Below are 12219 nucleotides of genomic sequence, written 5' to 3'. Positions count from 1 at the left end.
CTGTAATTGTAATTGTAAGCTTGCAAATGTTGGGATTGATGATGATGTGCATATGCCATTACTGTTATGACAAATTAACTTGACTTTACTCTGTTGAAATTCATTATTAATACTTTTTATTAAGAAAACTTTGAAGACTGAGCATTCATATTTAATTGTTATAATAATTAATGAATATTAAATAAGATAAATTATAATTATTTTTTATTAATTTTTTTTAATTTTAAATATTTCAATTAATTTATATTGGACAATATTTTTGGCTAATAATCCAATACTTTTAGTTTAACAATTTAACATTATACTTTTAACTAACACTTTTAAATATTGTTGGTTAACTATTAATAAAAAACAATAAATTATACTCACTTGTAGCATTGCTTTTTTTTTTTTTATTTCTAAATCTTCAAATAACTGAATATATTCCAGAACTAATAAACACTTTATTATTATCAAACCATTACCCCCATAAAATTCATTAACATATATCAAAATTCCCATCAAGCACAACACATAACCTTGAAACTCTTTATGTATCTCTTCCTAGAATGAACGTACACTTTATAGCTAGCCACGCCATCTTCAACCATTACTTTTATGGTGGACCTGGTGGAACACTGAAACCTGGAAAAAAGTTCTAATATTTTAGAAATCACTTAATATATAAAATGAAAATAATATAACGTTGAGTTATAATTATTATATATAAAATAATTATATTATGTATATACTAAAATCAATTGTTAATTAACCACATATAAAAATACGAGATAAGTCTCAATGTAGTCCCTGAAGTTGCACTCGAGCCTTAAAGTAGTCCCTGAACTTAAAAGTTCTTCAGAGTCATCCTCGAACTTGCACTCCGGGACTCAAAGTGGTCCTTCCGGCAATTTATGGACAGGTGGCGCAATCAGAAAACTTAGCTGGCAGCGTCGTTGACACGTGGGACTCACAGAAACGACGTCGTTTTGGCTGTGGCGCCAAAATGACATGAAACGACGTCGTTTCACGCTGATTACGTCCCTCCCTCAACGTTTCAATAACGTATTGTCTCCCTCCTCTCTAAACACGAAACAAACACAACACAGAGTGAGGTTTCTTCTTCTCCCTCCCTCAATCTCCAATGGCGCATGTGCTCCTCCATTAACCGCACCGATTTCAGTGGAAGACGTTGACTCTGGAGCATCGCTGCTTTCCTCTCCTTCATACACAAAGTTGGGAAGCCTGATTGCTCTGAAAGAGGTAAGCCAAAAATGAAAAAAAAATGTGGTTCCTCTGTTTTTTGATGTTGTTGTTAATCTAATATTCACAAAAGTTCAGGCCGTTTTTTTCGATTGTCCTGGTGGGTATGAACGCCTCTGTTCTGTTCTCTGTGCTAGGGTTTGATCACTACTGGCTTTCGTAGTGGTTTGGCCAAGAAAATTGTAGAGTAGGAGTATTTCCTGTGTTTTGATGATATGAAAATGTGTTCTTTATGTGTTAGGGTTTACTGCTCTTAGTGGAGGAGTTTTCAAACTGTTAATGTGTTTCAGGACAATGACTTTGATCAATGAATTTGTTAAACAGAGTTTGCATGATCACAGTAGAAGTAAAGATCTTTTGGGAGTTGAAATTTTTTGTAACTCTGATAACAAATTCTGAATTTGACTGATTTACCTAATTGCCTTTCTTTGTATTGGGTTGGTTTAGTTAAACTGAATGTAATATGTAATGCTGTTTAGTTAAACTGAATGTGTGATCATAATGGATTCTTGCATACATATGTTAGAATAATATAAAGTAAGTTTTGCAATTGCTAATGAAGTTAACTTAGCTATTGGAATAGTGAAGTTGTTAGATGAATTTGGTCTGGACTAGTGGATTAGTTGTGGAAAAGGGTATGTAAATTTGAATGGTTTGATCCATGAAGATTGAAGTTAGTGTCTAGAGAACTGCTATCTTTAGTTAAACCAAAATAATGTTTTTGATTTCACACTTTCTCTGCATAGCTAGATGTGATTTCTTGGTGTGACATCAGTAATGTTTATTCATTTCTTATTAGTGGACAATAATTGATTATTCTTTACTTTCAGATTTCCAATCTATTACTAGCAGTGATGTCTGATTTCAAACAATGGGTGTGATCAATTAATTTTTTTTGTAAATATTGGCAGATGGGTGATCCGTTAATTACAATTATATTTCACCATGGAGGGTCGTTTATCACAGAGGCTGATGGGAGTATGTCTTACAATGGTGGAGAGACTTGTGAGTTGCCGGATATTGATACAGACACGCTGGATGTATTCTTCGTCCGAGACTATCACAAGAAAATTGGGTATGACAAGGTTAGCCAAACTTGGTGGCTGGTGCCTAATCGGCCTATGAAAACTGGTTTAAGAGCAATAACAGATGATAATGAGCTGATGGAGATGTGTTACCTGGCTCAGCAGAACAAGGGGGTTATTCATGTGTACTACGAACATGGAGTATCTGAGCCTGTGTATATTGAGGAAGCAGAACCAGTGGTTTCTGGCAAGGAGCTGATGCTGATACCAACCATTATCCCCACCCCAAAACCCACCACCAATGCCACAGCTGAACCAATTCCCAGCACAACACCATGCAATCCAACTTCTGAACCAAAGAATACTACTGAATCCACAAAACCAAAGGAGCCACCTACCTCATTAGCTGCTGGTAACCGAAACAAAGCAGGAAAAATTTCCCCCCAACCCACTGCAAGTCTTGGACCTAAGCCCAATCCACCACCAAAAACAATGGCCCAACCCAGTAAAAGCAAGCCCAAAATCCCACAAAAAAAAATGCCCCAACCCACAGCAATTTTGAAACCTTGGTCCAAAGGAAAAGAAACCAAGAAGGCTAAAACAAAGAGAGGCTATAAAAATGTAAAAATAGCAGCAGCAGCATGTGGAAGGAGGCCACTGACAAGAGCTGCTGCCACTGGAAATATTGCAAGAACAACTGGTAAAGAAAAACAGCCCAAGACAGCCTTTGTTGCTTTGTCTAGTTCAGAGGGATCCTCAGACAGCCATGACAGTGACGATAGTACAGAGGATGAAGCATATAGGCCTGGTGGTGATGAAGTGTCCAGTGAAGAAGACTTGCCTCCGGATAGGACAGCAGGAAAGAGTAATGTGAAATTGAGAAGTAGGCCAGGGAAGAAACTTATAAAAGGAAAGAAGTCTGTTATGGTTGAAGAAGATGGTCCTGTTTGTGCAGACTCAAATTTTGAGGATGATGAAATCATTTTTGGACCGATTCCTAAGTTTAGATCATCAGTTGCTCCTTATCATGATGTGCAGGATGATCCTTATAATGATTCTGATGGTGGAGACTCATGGCACTCGGAAGAAATGAAGACTCCTCCAAACTCTGAGGATGAGTTGGAGGAAGTTGATTCAGATGACGTATTCCCTGCATTTAGAGAAGGAGGGAGGTTTGGAGAGCTTAGGCTAGAGGTTGGAATGACTTTCACTACAAAAATGGAGTTCAAAGAGGCTGTGCGTGAGTATTGCATACAAGAGGGTAGAAGGATTTGGTTTAAGAAGAACGATAATGTGAGGATGAGAGCTGTGTGTAAGGATGCGAGCTGTGGCTGGCTTGTGTATGCCTCTAACAATACTGAGAACAACTGCTGGCAGATCAAGACATTCATGGATGACCACACCTGTGCAAGAGAGACCAAAAACAGACTAGCTAATAGGAAGTGGCTAGCCTGCAAATTGGTGAAGAAACTAAGAAAATATCCGAATCTGAGACACTCTGAGGCTGCACAATATTTTAAGACTAAATGTGATCTGGAACTAAACAAGTCTTCACTGACCAGGACCTTAGGAGATGCTAGATCTGTTGTGTACGGTGATGTAGCTGCCCAATATGGCATGGTGAGAGATTATGGGCTGACACTGCTGAAGAGCAATCCAGGATCCACTGTCACAGTTGGGGTTATACCTCAGCCCAACCCTGATGATGATCCAATTTTCGAGAAGATGTATATCTGTTTGGAGGGATGTAAAAAAGGATTTCTGGCTGGTTGCAGACCCCTCATAGGCTTGGATGGGGCTTTTCTGAAGACCCAGCATGGTGGTCAGATATTGTCTGCAATTGGCCAAGATGCAAACAATCATATATATGTTATTGCCTATGCAATTGTCCTTGTTGAGAACACTGAAAACTGGAGATGGTTCTTGGAATTACTTCATCAAGACCTGGGGGATTATAAGAAGAACAAGCTCCGTTTTATCTCAGATATGCAGAAGGTATGCAATATTTATAGGTTGTCACTTAAAATGATGTTTATACACTGGGCTGCTGATTATATATGCTGAATTGATCTATTGTGACTTAAAATGATGTTTATACACTGGTTGTGACTTAATAGTTCTTAGTTATAACAAGTCACTGGTTGTTACTTATTAGTTACCGATTGGGTGTGTTTCAACATGATGATTATACACATGGCTGCTGTCTATATTTGCTGAATTAATCTATTGTGACTTATTTATAAAGTGGTTGTGACTTAAGAATTCTAAGTTATTTAGTGTCAACCAATCTATTGTAGTTATCTATATGATGTTAATACACTGGGCTGCTGTCTATATATGCAGAATTAATCCTGGACTGATTATATGCTGCATAATGTTCTGTCAATCTGTTGTTACTCATTTATCCTGTTCTGCATAATGTTCTGTAATAGTGCTGTGTAGGGACTAGTTTGATGTCACTTACATAAGTGTAGGGACTAGTTTGATGTCACTTGAACAAGTCTAGAGACTATTTTGATGTCACTTATATAACTGTAGGGACAGATTTGCTGCCCGATAACAACTATCTGACCCCTTCTTTGGTATCTGAAACAGGGCCTTATAAATGCAGTTAAGGAGGTTTTTCCAGATGTCCATCACAGATTCTGTGTTTGGCATATGTGGAAGAACTTCAACAAGAAATGGAAGGATCTCCAGCTTAGAGGGTTACTTTGGGATTGTGCAAGGTGTACTAGCCAAGATGGCTTCCTTGATATCATCAAAAAGATTGAAAGGGTTAATAAGGAAGCCTGGGAGTATTTGAATAAGTAACCTAGAGACTCTTGGAGCCGGGTATTCTTCAGTAATGCACCTAAAATAGATAACATCTGCAACAATTCCTGTGAAGTCTTCAACTCCAGGATCAAAGATGCTAGAGCTAAGCCTATTTCACACTCTTAGAAGAAGTCAGAATGTATGCAATGAGGTCGATAGCTAGGAACAAGGTGAAGCTGAATTCAAACACTGGAGTTCTACCTCCTATACAGCGCAGTAGGTTAGAAAAGATATGGAAGGAATAAAAAAATTGGGTCCCGATGTGGTCTGGTGACGCAGAATAGCAGATTATGAGAAGTTCGAAGTACATGGCTGACCGACCAACATGGTTGTGGACTTGGGAAAGAGGCTCTGCACATGTAGTTTCTGGCAATTGAGTGGTAATGTTTTTTAAATTCATTGTCTTAGTCTTATTATCATTATCAACCTTTGTTGTAGGCTTACTGTTGTTGTCTTCGTTGTTGTGTGAATGCTGTTTAGGGATGCCATGTGTGCATGCGTGTACTGCACTGGAAAGGGCTGGTAAGAGACTGGAGGACTACTGTCATCAGTGGTTGACCATGGAAGCATATAATAACACATATGTCTTCCATATCAATCCAATTCCAGGTTAAGCACTATGAAAAAAGTCACCATATAACAGACCACAAGCACCAAAATTTAGAAACAAGCCCGGACTACTTAAGAAAAAAAGAAGAAAAGATGCAGATGAGGAGTCAAGTGGGAGTAAGAAGTTGAAGACGAAGATGAAAATAATATATAAAAAAAGTCGATGTCGTTGTTGTGGCGAAGCAGCACACACCAGAAGGAACTGTCCAAAGAGGGCTGCTGCCGAAGAGGCTACTGCAGCTGCAGAAGCTGCTGCTATAGAGGCTGCCGCTGCACAACCCACTGCTGCTAATGGTGGTGAAGGTCAGGTCAACTCTGCTGCCCCTGTCCCAGAAACCCCAACCGAAATCAATATTGACCAAAGTCAACCACCCTTGGAAGCAACTGATGACTCTCAACAGGTTCACGAGCTTATATGATTTTAAATTTATCATACTCACATCCTTACCTAGTTTACTAACTATGTTACATTTTTTTTGGCTGATAGGTTCTACCCTCACCTGTTAGGCCACCAAAGCTCCCTCTAAAAAGAAAGTTAGCCAAGGGTTGTGAAAAACCAGCTTCAGGAAGTAGCAATCCACCAGTAACCACTCCACCTGCTGCTATCCCACCGGGAAGTAGTCATACATCAAGGAATCCCCCACCTAACTCTATGCAAGGTGCAACACAGGGAACTGCTACAAGGCTTACAAATTTCATGAAGTTTGTGCCGAATCCTAGATTCAAGGCACCCAGGCACAAAAAATGAAGATTAGGATGATTATGTTTAGGGAAAGCAGGCTGTCTTTTTGTATCTATTTTACTGATGTTGTTTATAATGTCTAAAACATTGTCCCAGTGTTGGGGATTTTAGGGAAAGCAGGCTATTTTTTTGTATCTATTTTGCTGGTGTTTTGGCTCTATATTGCCTTTTTTGAATCAAACATTACCAATATGAATATGAATTATGAATTATGATTTTATTCAATTGAGTTTTCTTAGCCTTTTGTTTATATATTATCCTCTGTTACAAACTTAAGACTAGTTCAAGTGCTGTCCATTTCTATTTCATTGAAAAGAAGTCCAGGAACAGAAGTATGCATATAATCAAACACCTTACACTACAAAAAAAAGGCCTATGGCCACGGTAAAAAATCGTGACCATAGCTAGTAAAAAGGGTGACTATAGATCTATGGTCACGGTTTTGGACCTATGGTCACGATTTTTTACCGTGGTCTATTCTCTCGTGGCTATAGGTCTATGGTCACGATTTTTTGAGCTATGGTCACGGTTTCAATTTTCAAAATCTGACACTTTAGGCCACGTTTTTTTACCGTGACCATAGGTTAATCTATGGTCACGGTAAAAAACCGTGACCATAGCCTCTATGGTCACCCCTCCTTAAAACCGTGACCATAGCCCTATCTATGGTCACAGTTTTTCACCGTGGCCATAGACTCTATGGTCACCCTCCTTAAAACTGTGACCATAGCCTATCTATGGTCACGGTTTTTCACTGTGGCCATAGCCTCTATGGTCACCCCTCCTTAAAACCGTGACCATAGCCCTATCTATGGTCACGGTTTTTCGCCGTGACCACAGCCTTATCTATAGTCACCCTATTTTAAAACCGTGATCATAATTTATTCTGTTTTTTTAGATTTATTTTTTTAAAGCATAATCAGATCCCAAAATTATGATAATCACAAAATAAGTCTAAAAAGAAGAAATTCAATAAATCTAAATTGTAAAATTTACATTATAAACTATATATGTTTTTAGTCCAAACAAGACAAATCAAAATATGGTATAATTTATTCATTACATGTAATACCAGGTAGAAGCTATTAAAAAAATTACAAAAGACATCAAAATATTATACTGTGAAAACAAAAATATTCTCTAATATAGTACATATTCTTCTCATCCTTTGAAAACAAAAAAAAAATTCTTCTCTAATTTGTTCGCTCATCTTGTAATATTTTTCACCTGAAACCCAAAAAAAAAATTGAACCATTGAACAATTGATTAGAAATTAGTTAGAACATGACAAATTACATTAAAAAAACACACAAGCACATTAGAGTATTGGACACACAAGATCAGGAAAATCTGAAACAGTTGATCGCTTTGTTTGAAAAATACCTTCACTTTCAGCAAGGTCAGTTACTATCTTGAAGAATTCCAAGCCTTTGGTGAAAGTCTTTACTTTCCATGTCCTCTTTGATTTTATTACATTCAAGGTTCCAGGAATTCAAAGCACAAAGTGACATTAATGCGTTTTGACCCCCAACAAAGTGTTAACAAATTTAAAAAGAAAGAAGGAAAAAAAAGAAAACAGAAGGATGCGACGAAATCTATATGAAGAATTAGCCCCCAGCATTATGCTTTCTCTTGTAATGTTCATCTTATGCCGAAAAGGCATTCTAGAATGTATAAACTAACAACAAAAAAAGTGGGTTAAAAGGTTGCTTTTAAGTAATGGAGAAATCCCTCACCTGAACATAACAGGATCTCACCCTTCTCCTTCATTTTATCTTCATATTCCTAGTTAAGAAAGAAATCGGTTTTAGATCAATACATCATAATAAGTAATAATTTACAGAAACTATTTATAAAAAAAGATTAGCATACAACTGTGTGGAGTGACTTCTGAGTGTAAATTTAATTAAGGTCAGAGATAAAATCAACTTGAAAATTGGCCTCAGAGTGCCAGAGATCAACTATCACAGTTATATGTTCTCCATTATTGTTTTTCATAAAAAGAAAATAATTGTGTGCAGTTATATACAAGTGAACATAATTCCTCCATTGAGAATCAAACAACGTTCCCAAGATAACCACTAATTTGGAGGCAATTTGAAAGAATTTATGCTCACAAACTTACTGACCTCTATTTTCTTTAACTTCATGTAAATCTTATCATGTTAACTAGTTCTAATTATCAGAAGATGATCATGATTCTTGAAGAAATCTCAATTCTCGGCACTTAGCAGATATTGCAAGTCACTACAAATTAGTTTTCACTATTCCACATGATAAGAGATTCATGCATTCTATAGCAAAACACATGATCAATTAATACTTTCATGATGACAACAATAACAATAATAATAAAACAATAACAACAACAACAAATAAATAAAAGAAAGTGGTGTGAGAAAGCTCAAGACTTGACATACTCATCATTTTCAAGTTCTCAATCTGTTTCTTCAGCTCAGGATCTTTCTTAAGAATTTTCACTTCCCTCACCTTCTTCCTTTCCTTCTTATTCTATTAAGCAAAAACAAAAGAACAAATAATTATAACTAAATTAAAATAAATAAGTAAGCAAGAACTTCGTAATAACAAAAATCTCAGTAGATAAAGCTGGGTTTCATTGAAGCAGCTACTAGGGTTAGAAAGAAATACCCCTATGTCTATCATTATGACTTCCCCTTCAATTTGTACAGCGGCTACTTGCATTATAGTTTTTCAACTAATTAGGGTACATATTGAAAAAAAAATATGAGAAAAGAGTGAAGAATTACCCTTTTCAATTCCTTCTTGTGAAGCTCCTTTCGATAAGCATCGGTAGGGTTCATGACCATGCCGCCGTTCGTGGTCTTCATTTTTTCTTATTAAAAAATGGCGAGTTCATATGAGGTTATGACTTAAGATCCATTCACACATTCGCACTCTTCCCGGATTCTTTTTCTCAATTCCAAACTCAGAACACAAACTCAAAATCTTAAAATCAGAGGAGCAAAGACCACCGAGCAGTGAAGCAGGGAAGCAACAGCAACGACGCGAAAGAAGGGAAGCAACAACAAGCCTGGCGATGAGGCAAAGAAGCAGCGACGACCCACGGCAAGGAGCGGAGCAACGACAACCCACGACCAGGAGCGAAGAAGCAGACACGGCGCACACAGTGAAGAGAGACTGAGTTGGGATACGCAGTGAATAGAGTGGGGGTTTCTGCCTTTGGTGATGGTGGGGGCTGGGAGGAAGGAAAGTGAGCTCGGAAGAAGAAGAAGAAGAAGAAGAAGAAGAAGAAGAAGAAGAAGAAGAACGAAACGGGCTAGGGTTATCTTCTTCTTTTTTTTTCTAAGTTACGAGGGAATGGGAATTTTGGGAGGGAGGAGGATTTTGGGAAGGATGGGGAAACGACCACGTTTCGGGGAGGGATAATAAAAAAATGAAAAAATAGAGATTTTGAGAGAGGAGAAACGACGCCGTTTTGGGGATGAAATTAAAAAAAAATTTGTGATCATAGACCACTTTAGGCCACTCTCAATAACCGTGACTATAGACTCTTTTAGGTCACCCCCCAAAACCGTGACTATAGATACCTTTAGATCACCCCCTAAAACCGTGACCATAAATCCTTTTAGGTCACCCTTTTTTGAAAAATCGTGACCATAGACCCTTTTTGGTCACTGTAAAAAACCGTGACCATAGACCCCTTTAGGTCACCCCCAAAACCTTGACCATAGACCCCTTTAGGCCACCCCCAAAAATCGTGACCATAGACCCCTTTAGGCCACTCCACAAAACCGTGACCATAGACCCCTTTAGGTCACCCTTTTTTGAAAAACCGTGACCATAGACCTTTTTTAGTCACTGTAAAAAACCGTGACCATAGACCCCTTTAGGCCACCCCCCAAAACCGTGACCATAGACCCTTTTAGGCAACCCTTTTTTAAAAACCGTGACCATAGATGCTCTATGGTCACCCTTTCTCTAAAAACCGTGACCATAGCTTTTTTTTTTGTCACGGTAAAAAACCGTGACCATAGACCCTCTATGGTCACGATTTTTTACTGTGACCAAAAAAACCGTGGCCATAGACCCAAAATGTTGTAGTGTTAATTTCCATTTCTTTCAAACAAAAGGATAGGAACAACTACATGAACAAGGAATGCATATAACATGCATGTCATTTGTTTTTTGCTAGATACAGTTGACTCTGCTGTCTATCCAGCTTTAATACAAGAACACCAATTACAATCAGCAGCATGAACACAAACATCAAAATTCTCCCCATTTTGAGAACCCTAATTTTAGCTTCTAATTTACCAAATTTCCAAGCCATCTTCATCTTCCATTCCTCATCATCAACTGAATGTCTTGTTCTATCATCACATGGCATGGCATCTTCCAAAATTTTATCAACCCAGAAAAACAATCCACACCATTTCTTACCTACTGTATGCACATCAAAGAAAATTCAATCAGCAAAATTTATATCCATAAATACAGCAATCAATAACAACAATACTTACATTGTAGTTTGGGCAACCCAGGAACGGTCTCCCTGGATTAGAATCCGTCCCTGACCACCGCAGCACCGGTCTCGACCTGCAGGCACACCATTCTGGCAAACGAGCTTCTCTGTTTCTGTTCATTCTACTCATGATACTTCCAAATGATTGTGGGTTGTTCGAGCTCCCAGCTGTATTGCTCGTGCTAGCCATAACCGACGGGTTTTAGAGAGGGAAAAGAGAAGAACACAGCACCGACGAGAAGAGAGCAGAGTGAACAATGTGGCCTTCAAATTTGGGGATTAGGGTTTTAACTTCACCTGAGGGACCAAATTGAGTCGGAAGAGTTTACTCTGCCACATCAGCTAGCTGTTGTGAGTCCTACGTGTCAACGACGCTGCCAACTAAGCTTTCCGATTGCGCCACCTGTCCATAAATTGCCGGAAGGACAACTTTGAGTCCTGGAGTGCAAGTTCGGGGATGACTCTGAGGAACTTTTAAGTTCAGGGACTATTTTGAGACTCGAGTGCAACTTCAGGGACTACATTGATGCTTATCTCATAAAAATACATATTAACATCTCATACAAAATTATTATAATATTTTAAAAAGTTTGATCATTCTGATAATTGATTATTTAGTTAAAAAATTTGTGATCAATATGTATAAATATATATTATTTTTAATATATACCTAATGACTAATTTAATAATTAATTTTTAGTATATATATATATATATATATATATATTTTATATAAAAAATTATGAGTAACTCACTTCCACACTTGGTACCAACAGCAAGAGGTTTGCCACAAAAGTTCAAGGTGTGCAACACTTTCCTCCAATCAAGCAAATCTTCTATTGTAAAACCAGGCGGGTAAGCTGTATATATATATAATGCTAACAAATTAAAACTATAACGAAAATAATGTGATTCTTTTAATACACAGAAAATAAACATATTAAAGCATCTCCACACACAAAGAATAATTATAAATTATTAATTAGATGAAGACTCATATGCTGGTGTCGTCACATGAAATTAATAGTTAAGAATTGATAAATAATTTGACAATCTTGCTACGTTATCAACGATATTTCTGTCAACTTCTGCCAACTCTGATTTATAACGGTATTTAATGGAAGTGTTTTTGTGGATGTGTCTAATAAAAATATATTTTTTTTATACTTGTCTAATGGAAATGTCTTTATAGATGTATTTTTTGGATGTGTCTTTTTATATATGTGTTTAAAATATAATAATTAATTATTGTTGATAATAAGTTGGCAGATAATATATTGGTA

General features: G+C 37.3%; 1 long non-coding RNA gene across 1 annotated transcript; it reads right to left on the bottom strand.

The window, feature by feature from the left end:
- Positions 1 to 7405: 7405 nt before the first annotated feature.
- Positions 7406 to 9838, bottom strand: LOC112720068 (uncharacterized). Its single transcript, XR_003162041.3, has 4 exons — positions 9201 to 9838; positions 8853 to 8943; positions 8169 to 8217; positions 7406 to 7659 (listed from the first exon to the last, which is right to left on the bottom strand). It is a non-coding gene; the product is annotated as an uncharacterized lncRNA (long non-coding RNA).
- Positions 9839 to 12219: the final 2381 nt, after the last annotated feature.

This window comes from Arachis hypogaea, chromosome 11 (assembly GCF_003086295.3).
Source record: "Arachis hypogaea cultivar Tifrunner chromosome 11, arahy.Tifrunner.gnm2.J5K5, whole genome shotgun sequence".
NCBI classification, from domain to species: Eukaryota; Viridiplantae; Streptophyta; class Magnoliopsida; order Fabales; family Fabaceae; genus Arachis; species Arachis hypogaea.
Note: the sequence above shows the minus strand (reverse complement) of the source record. Positions and strands in the feature narration are given on the sequence as shown.